Source organism: Vidua chalybeata, chromosome 14 (assembly GCF_026979565.1).
Source record: "Vidua chalybeata isolate OUT-0048 chromosome 14, bVidCha1 merged haplotype, whole genome shotgun sequence".
Taxonomy (NCBI): Eukaryota; Metazoa; Chordata; class Aves; order Passeriformes; family Viduidae; genus Vidua; species Vidua chalybeata.
The window spans coordinates 13,058,122-13,067,298 of record NC_071543.1 but is presented as its reverse complement, the minus strand read 5'-3'; the positions used below and the strand labels follow the sequence as shown (position 1 = coordinate 13,067,298).

At 48.6% G+C, this 9,177-nt stretch overlaps 1 long non-coding RNA gene across 3 annotated transcripts; it reads left to right on the top strand.

The window, feature by feature from the left end:
• Nucleotides 1–2,532: 2,532 nt before the first annotated feature.
• Nucleotides 2,533–8,395, top strand: LOC128795446 (uncharacterized). 3 transcript variants are annotated; one of them, XR_008433548.1, is made up of 4 exons: nt 2,533–2,658; nt 4,313–4,379; nt 6,602–6,669; nt 8,320–8,395. It is a non-coding gene; the product is annotated as an uncharacterized LOC128795446 (long non-coding RNA). The 3 variants fall into 3 exon arrangements; XR_008433549.1 differs by having other exon boundaries at nt 7,376–8,395; XR_008433547.1 differs by having other exon boundaries at nt 6,785–8,395.
• The last annotated feature ends 782 nt before the right edge of the window (nt 8,396–9,177 follow it).

The window sequence follows — 9,177 nt, the reverse complement described above, 5'->3', positions numbered from 1 at the left end:
GTACCTCAGGCAAGGGAAAACCAGAGGGCCTCAGAGCATCTCCACATTCCTTGGAGTGGGACAGAAATGCCTCGAGAGCCAGGGACAGCGACAAACAGGAGCCGGGCAGGGCCCCCACAGGTGTGCCCGTGGGAGGGCAGGCAGCAAACAGCTTTTCTGGGGTATTTTGGGCTTTTTGCTTTCAGCCCCAGTGATCCGTGGGGTGCATCTCTGCTTGGCAGCAGCAACCGTACAGCATCCATCTGCAAAAACACCCCAGCAAACAGAACCCCGCGCCCTCCCCCAGTCTCTGTGAGCAGCATTCATTCCTTGCTCTCACTGTAGATCCGGCATGCCGAGTCCTTTCTCCCCAAGAGTATTCTCCCTTTACAAAGCAAGATCATAAAGCAGTGACATAATCCAAGCTTGGCAAACACTTTTGCTGATGTTAAGCCAGTGCCTTTCGTGGTTCTCACTGCAGCTTTTGAGGCCATGATATACATGGCGCAACCAGCTGATTAAATGTGCAGGAGCCTCCCAAGATACCATTTCATCCGAAATGCTGACATTTATATTTGACTTCCAATAAGTGTGGGGCACTTTTTTTTTTTTTTTTTAATTAGTTTTCACAAGGGTGGGAGTCAGACGCAGCTACACAATGAAGTTCTCCATAGAATAGGTATGATTCAACCAGATGACTCCTGGCCAGACTTCCTAACCCATCTACCTTGCAGTGGAGCCTCCAAGCCAAATTAATTAGAGGCCACCCACAAGTAGATGTGATTCCGTGTAGGTGAATCTCTTTGCCCATTCATTCCCTACCACATCTGCTGAGATCTCAACGTTCATGCTAAGGGTGAGTGGGAGGGCTCTGGTTCTAAATAAATGACTTGATTTGTTTCATTTTGGCACCAAGACTTAGCCAGCCAGTGAGGCCGAGTAGTAAACAATAGTAATGTGGAAAAAAAGTTTAAAAAAAAAAAAAAAGCAGCATATAAGATGCCTCAATGAAGAGGTGTGATTGTTGGCAAAATGTGTCCCATTTGAGTTTATGGGATGTACAGAGTCTTTTTATTAGGGATACTTTTTGCTATTAGTGTAATAAAAAAGGACCAATTGTTTCTGCCATCTGAGAAAACTCTTGGTGGAACAGGCATAAATCCAGGAATAATTAAGAAAATAATAGTGCACACCCAACAAGAAAAACATTATTTGTTTAAAGATGAAGTCCCTCTAGAATACTTGGTAGTGATTGCGTTTCTTTCAAAAGAGGGGGAAAAACCCTTCTAAATGAAAAGCAGCAGCCATCAGCTCATCTCTAAGATCTCGAGTGGAAAAAGCGTGGGGCTGTAATCCCCCTCAGTGGTGAGGCTTTTCCGTTTTCATCGCTCTTATCAGCCTTTGCAAGTTGCAAAATAAAAGTGTTTTGCCCCTACATGTTTCCATCAGAGGATCAGAAGTACTTCACAAAGCAGAATTAATTGAGCTTCGCTGCTCACCTGTGAGAACAGAGCAATTATTTAGCAACAGGGTTTGGGGGGTTTTTTGCTGTTTGGGGTGGGGGTAGAAATAAAAACTGCAGGAACAATTCAAACCCACCAGGCCAACAAGAGACTTGGCAGCTTTAACCACTTCCAATGATGAATGTGACAAATCTGCAAGCTTTTGACCACCAGATCCGGGTTCTCCTTTTGGAAGGGAACACTTTGCCTCAGCATCACTTTTCCCAGGCCTCAGTTTGCCAGGCTCCCCACCAGCACGAACCACCGTTCTCCCAGGTTTTGACTCTTCACATTTAAAAGCCTCTGGAAAACCATGTCTCCAAACAGCCCATCCTCCCCATGGTGCCGTGGTGCCATCGCACCCCCAGGATATGCACTGTGGGCGCCGAAATCCTGCTCCCATTGCTCCAGTGCGACTCCGGGCAGGTTATAAGGCTTTGCCGGCTGGACGTGGGAAAGCCTGCAGGTCGGAGAAACGCAGACTGAGAATCAGTGTTTGTGGAGAGCTTAGCATCACAGTCATGGGGAAAAAAGAGAACGATTTTAAGTCTCGCTTTGATGTCATGTGAGTGCATGGACAGAGCCACACATTGAGTAATAAGACATCAACTTTTACCCAAGCAGGGGGGGAAAAGCATCATCCCTTTTCTGTCTGTGTTATAAGCGGCCATAAACCCCCGACGGAAGAGGCAGAGGAACAAACTGGTTCGCACGAAGGGCGAAGCTGAGCATCCCCACCGCTCCCGTGCAGCTCTCGTGTTTTGCATACATCTGTTTACTTTTTCCCTAATTGAGGTTGTTTTTTTTTCTCTGCACGCGGCTTTCGGCGGCTGCGGAGGCGCGGCGGTCCCGGTTCACCGCCCCGGACCGGGGGCAGGTGAATCCTCGCCGCGGCGCTCCTCGCAGCCACTGCCCGGTGGGCCCCGCGCCCCGCACTCCGCACACACGGCCGTGCCGGTCCGGTCCGCTCCGGTCCGTGCCGGGGCCGCGCACCGGCCGCCGCGCGGTCCCGCAGCACCGCGCTCCCCGCCCCGCGCCGCGCCCAGCCCGGCCCGGCCCGGCCCGCCCCGGCGGGCGGCGCTGCGGCCGCCCCCGCTCCCAGCAGCCTTTGCAGCCGCCTACAATGAAATTTGCGAAGTTTTTTCGGTTTCGGCGCCATTTTCGAGTGGACTCGGAGGTGAGGAGGGAGGGCGGGCAGGGCGGCGGGGCCGGGGCGCGGCGGGGGGCGGCCGGCGCCCCCCGTGCCCTGTCCCCGCTGCGGGCGGCACGGCCCGGCCCGGCCCCGCGGGGGGAACACGCGGGACGGGGCGCGATGGGGGGGGGCTCGGCGGGACCCCCTCCCGCCGCTGCCCCGTGGGCGGGGTCGCGCCGCTCCCCCCGCGGGGCACGGCCGGACACGGGCCCGGCCGAAACTTTGCCGGGGGTTGGGGCGCAAAGAACTTTAAAAAAAAAACCAAAAAACAACCAAACAAGTCCCCCCAAAACTGTTAAAATAACTTTTTTGGGGCGGGGGGAGTGGGGAGCGCGGCGGCACCGGCACCCCCCCCGGGGGAGCCGCCGCGCGCGGCACAAAGGCGGCCCCGGGGGCTCGGGGGCCGTGACGCCGCGGGCGGTGACAGCGGCGGGGACCCGGGGGGCGGCGGGCGGGGCCCCCCGGGCCGTTGGTGCGGGAGCGGCGCGCGGGGCCGGTTCCCACGTGGGTGCGGGGCGCCCCGACGACCCCCGGGTGCCTTTTCCTCACGGGTTTTGGTTCTTCCCCCCCCCCCCGCTCCGCTCCGCTCCGACTATTAATAATTTTTTAATCTTTTTTTTTTTTTTTCTTTTTTGAGCCGCGCCCGCCCCCCGCAGGTGGGGCTCGGGGTTGATTCTTTTTTTCTTTTTCTTCTTCTTTTTTTTTTTTTTTTTTTTTTTTTTTTTTTTTTCCCTTTTCTCTCTTTTTTTTTAAAGCGAGCGCGGGGACCCGCAGGATGCCGGCCCGGCGCGGAGTCTGCGCGCCTCCGCACGTAGAAAATAGTTTTATACATTAAAAAAAAAAAAAAACTGCTGGTGTAACCAAAGAATAATGTAAAATATTAAAGAAAATCCAATTGGCAGCCAGGTTTTGCTTTTTTTTTCTCTTTTCTCCTCGCTGCTTGCTCGCTTTGTACAGGAAATTTGAATATCCTGGCAAGGGCCAGCTTCCCAGGGCAGCCTCGCAGCTCTCTGGGAGCTGCAGTGATGGAGCAACATGCACAGCTCTGAGACTTTTCCTCTCTAATTGATCCTACATAGAATATTTTTCCCGTATACACATCGGGTATATAAAGACAATTTTTTTGTGTTTGGAGAGTGAGTTTTCCAAGGTTAAATCATTAATTATTCCCCCTAAAAAACAGAAATTCTGCTTGTGTGTCTTATGTGTGTTAAGTGTAGGTGAGGGACCATCTGCCAAATTTCATCATCTGTTCTGAAGAAATCCAAAGAACTCACCGGCAACTGTGAAAGTCTGTATTTAGTTAATCGACTTTGGTGGGAAATACAGTAAGACTCAGCTGCTAATGCAGTAAATGCTTATGAAATAGGGAAGCTTTAAGTAATGCTTCATGCAAACTTAACCCAAATCTAAAAAGGAAAAAAAAATCAGTGTGCTTGTTATGTTTTGAATTATTGTTCATCTGACCAAAAAAGAAATAGATTTTTTTTTTGTTTGGTTTTTTTTTTTTCCTGTTCTTAACAAATAAACTTTATAGAAATTAGGCTTCCAGATCTGACCCTTTTTGTTAAGAACTGGATGAGATGACATTACTAAAACTTGAAAGTAACAAAAAGCATCATACTTTTCTTTTCCTCAGCACTGTTGAGAAAAAAACTGTGGATCCTGGAATTTTACTGTGGATTTTACTGGTTTTCTGGAGTGCTGTAAGTTGAAGTCTTGTCCCGCAGGCCTTTCTAAGCACCAGTAGCTCCCTGTCCCACTAACACCCTCGCCTCGGTAAACACAGCTGATCCTGCTGGTAACAATGTTGGGCTCGAGTTTCACACCGAGTGGAGTTAACGAATTCATTTTTTGCGTTATTTCAATCTGCCCTTTGTAGCTGCAGTTTGGTTTCGGGTGTGCGGCCCCACCTAAGAGCGTGTCGGTGCCGTGTGGTTGAGCGTGGGGAAGGTGCGCCGTGCTGGAGGGAAAACGTGCTGGGGTTTATCCGAACTGCGTGCTGCCTCCCTGGCCCTTTTATGGGCAAATTAGTGAGGGAAAAAAAAAATAATTTTTGATGAAGCGCGTGAGGAACGACCCGCTCTCACATGGCTTCGACAAGAACAGGCAGGAAATATATTTTCTGCGTTGGTTTTGTGCCCCCAGGAGCGAGTCGTGGCTGGGCAGAGCAGCGATTTTGGGCGATGGGAGATGCGCTGCGGGTGCCGCGCTAATGGAAGTAACTTGGCTTGTGCAGTTCCCACTGCTCGGGCTCCTTCACAGCCGCCTCTCCTCCCGCAGCCCCCGGAGCTCTGCGAGGCAGTTCCTGCCGGGAACGGCAGAGCTGGAGCCATGTGGTGGCTGTCGATCAAGCACCGGCTCTGATCCCAGCTATTGGCCACATCTGTAAATATTCGGACGTGACTTTTGTTTAAACCTCATTGTTCAAAAGGAGGCAGCAGCGAAAGTGTTGGGATTTTTCAGAGCCGGGCAGATATGAAGTGTTCTGGTGGTGTTACTCACACCCTTATTTTCGTTTTGTCACTGTAATTTTGCCTCGCTGATGAGTGCCTGAGTCCTTCAGCTGTAATGAGATGATTTACTTTAGTCTTTTTGTAAAATAATAAATGCCCCTTTTTTCCCCCAATTGTTTCAAATGAGAACAATGACTTCAGGATTTGTTTGTGCATGTCTCCTAGAAAACTGTTGGTTAGCAGAGCTGAGAGTTTTGTTCCTTTTTTTTTTCTATATATAGGAAATGCTTAATATTTACTTGTCTGTGAGCTCACCTAGCCCTGAAGTGTGTGGATCAGTAAAGACTCTGTATGCAAATCTGTCCTGTCATGGGCTCCTGTATTTATTTCCTTTCCTTTCCCATAGCACTCCTTCTCACATTTTTTCCCTTCTCTTTTTTTTCTGGTTAGTGTCAGTGAGGAGGGATGAGGTTATATTTTAAGGGAATCCAGTATTTCAGAGGGAATTTGTTTTGGTTTTATGTGTGTGTTTGGGATTGGAGCAGGGGGTGTGTTTTTTACTTAATTGCCCAATATACTTTGGCAAGCAGAAGTTGCATTGTTTTGTGAATTGCATTAATGGTTTTCTGCATGTTCAAATTCCCCAGTTATTTGGGGGATTTAATTAAACCTCTGTAGGTGGCTGGCTTACATAGATGACAGGTAGAAGTTTCTATTTCTAGAAGGAGCTGGTGCACACGCTGCAGGCATGGAGCTCTAGGCAGCAGAAGGGCTGTTGCAGTGCTTTTGCATTGGGGTGGAGCTTTTGGGGCAGTTCTTCTCGTGTTTGGGGTTACCAGTAAGCAGGACACCCCAGTTCCTGGCTGTAGTGAGGTGCTGCTTGGAAGTTGAAGGTGCTCCTGAGATGCTGTTTCTATGTGACAGTGAGAGAGGGCACTTGTGGTGTCACTACAAAAGCATCAACTCCCAAACAGCCTCTGTTTTACCTCCTGCCCTAGGCCTGGCTTACCACCCAAACCAGCATAATTAATATGTTTCCTTTGCTTCTGGTCTGCCAGGACCTGTAGAGTTGTTCTTGCTTCTGCTTTAGGGAGGAAGGTGCTGGCCATGGTTGTGCTCAGTGGCCTTCCCACCTGCCCAGAGCTGCCCCTGGTTTTTCTGGCTATCTCTCCTTGCTCTGCAGCACCTGGGTGTGATTGGTGTGCCTTGGGTGCCACTGCCTAGAGTCAACCTGAGCCAATGGTGCCAGCAGCCCCAGCTGCAGGCATGGGGAGGATGGAGAGAGGAGGGATGTAGTTACTCTGCTGCATATTCTACCCTATCTGGAGCTGAAAACTTGATTTACTTCTTTTTTCCTTCCCTAATTCTGTGTGTGCCTTGGAAGGGGGCCTGCCCAACAGCCCTGGTTCCCCCTCCTGGGGTTGCCCCTCTCTGCCATTGCCTCTCAAACCCTTTCTGTTGTTGCTTTGTAGCTCCCACTGAAGCAGCAATCTGGTTGTCCAGAGAGTCCGGGCAGGAGCTGATGTGCCTGTGCTCAGAGGTGAGTTGGGAAGGTAAGCTCATGTCCCACCTGCTCCAAAATACCTGCAGCATCTGCATCCCTCTGGGAAAATGCAGGTCCCTCTGACGCACATATCCCTTCTTGGGTACTGCAGGTAATACCTAGGAGATGTTCAGGTGAACTCAAATTACCCTGTTCAGCTGCCAATTTCTGATGTAAAGTTGAGTTTCCAAAGCACAAACTAAGTTTGAAAGGAGCTGAAGTGGGAGATGGAATAATTCAAACATGGAACTTTTTATTGCATGAAATATTGATGCTGGCATGTCATAAACATGCATATTTTCTCAGATACATATTTCACTGCCTATCCCAAATTTCCAGTTGCCCAATACTTGGTATGACTGTTGATTTTCCCTCTGTGCTAGAGGCTGGTGGAGGTGTATTGAACCCTTGCTTTGAAAAGTTCTCCTTACTAAAGAGAGCTAGGCAAAAATCTGATTTATATAAATATAAAAACATTAATTAAAACGTGAACCTCAAGCACTATCAAAATGGATTCTAAAGCTGAACGTGTTTGCTGTTGCTTTTTTCTCTGGATTCATTTGAAGAGATGAAAGAAATAAGATTGCACAGGTAGAGTCAAGTAAAACATTGTTGCAGAAGTAATTAATGGTAATAGTATGGGGGGGGGCTGTTTTGATTTAGCTCGTACAGGCTTAACACTGGGTGCGTGTTTGCTTTGCAGCAAGTAGAAGCTGCTCATTAGGGGGTTGGCCCTGGTGCTGTCAGTGTTGAGGACACTGAAGTGGTGAGAATATACTGCTTTTTTAGTTGGCAAATATTTGATTTCAAATTTGAAATCGCTTGGCAAGGGTCACAAGAGCTTTTGAAATTCCTATTTTTAAGTTTGCTAAAGAGGCAGGGACTCGGTGGCGCATTGGGCACGAGGGGATGGCACAAGAATTCGAACCCAAGGCGTCATTTCTAACATTGTTCAGTTTTTTGTATGATGCTGCTTTTTAAGAAAATGAATTGGAGGAAGTTGTCCCATAACTGGTGGGAGGGGGGAAGGTTGAAAGGAAATACAAAAAATATCAGTCTGTCTGCATGGCTCCTGTGCAGCCCAGGCTGGCTGCTGTGTAAGTGCCACTGGCAGCTGCCTTCTGCAGGGCTGCAGCCCCTCCCTGCCCTGCTCTGGTGCTTTCTGCTCTGGTACAGGCAGGGAATGTGATTAACTTCCAGAGGTCTTTAATTTCTGGTCATAGAAGGCTTGTCCATTCACATAATAAATAAGCATAATTGAATCTTTTTTAAAATGAGGATTTTTTTACATATCTCAGAAGTCAAATTTAGCTGAATTAAAGTATTTTAAGGAAAATTTAACGTGTTTCAAGTGTTGGAATATGGATTTATTTATCTGAAATGTTAACATTGTGACTTCTGGAAAATGCTTGATGTTCAGCATCACCTAAGAGGAAAGTACAAGGTAACATTTTCCCATGTAACAGTGGGAAGGGCTGGGAAGTTCTGCAGACTCTTCACAGTAGCAAAAGCAGCAGATCTTCTGGATCTGAAAATGTATTATTTGCTGGGACCTGATACTAACTGTGGTTTGGGGGAACAGTTAATTTCTGACCTTGTTTCTGAAATTGGTTTGTTTGCACTGTATAACTGCTTGTTCTCTTATAGTTACAGACTGTCTGATAGCACCTGTGAAGAAAAAAAAAGCCTGTCTTGTGGTGGTAATGCATGCATGTTAAATGTCTTCATTGTAGAGTGTTCTTTGTTCTTCAGTCCTTTATATCATGGTTTTAAAAAAAATTACATATATACATATATATATTCAAAATACCATTTGGAATGTCAACATTCAGTGGGCTTTGAGGAGATGTAGCAGCACATCATGGTTTGTAGGGACAAGGAGATACAGACCATTCTGGGCTGCCTCATTACCTCAAGGATAAGACAAGAAAGTGAGCTTCTGGTTATCATAGATGTGGAAGCTAACACATTCCCATGTATCTCATTAGTTCAGGTATGTGTAGACACGTTCTCTTGGTGCTTGTACTGTGCACATCCTTTACACCCCCTGGGAGCTCGTGTGTCTGGCCCTGCAGGCAGGAAGGGCTTGTAGCTCCTTTTTGTTCTCCAACATGGGCATGACCACATCCTATACTAAACTACCCCTCAGCTATTGCTCTTTGGGCCTTTCCCTGGCAAAGGATCAGCCAAGGGACCCTTGCCCTGTGTTTGGGGCAGAGAGGGGGGTCTGGAGGCTGTGGAGAGCTGTCAGCAGTGCTCTAGCAGCACGTAAATACTGGAGTTTGGGATTGCTTGTTGCTCTCCAGTATTGCATTGCTGCTTTAGTGAGGCTGGAAATCGGTCTCTGCTGCAGGGCTCTGGCTTTTGGGGTCCCTCCATGGCACCCCCACGGTGCTTCCCACACTGCAGGGGGCTCCTGGCTCCCACCCCAATAAACCACTGCGGAGGCAGCAACCAACGAGGGCTTGGTGTCGTGAATGGGGAAGGGGCGGGGGCTGCACCCCA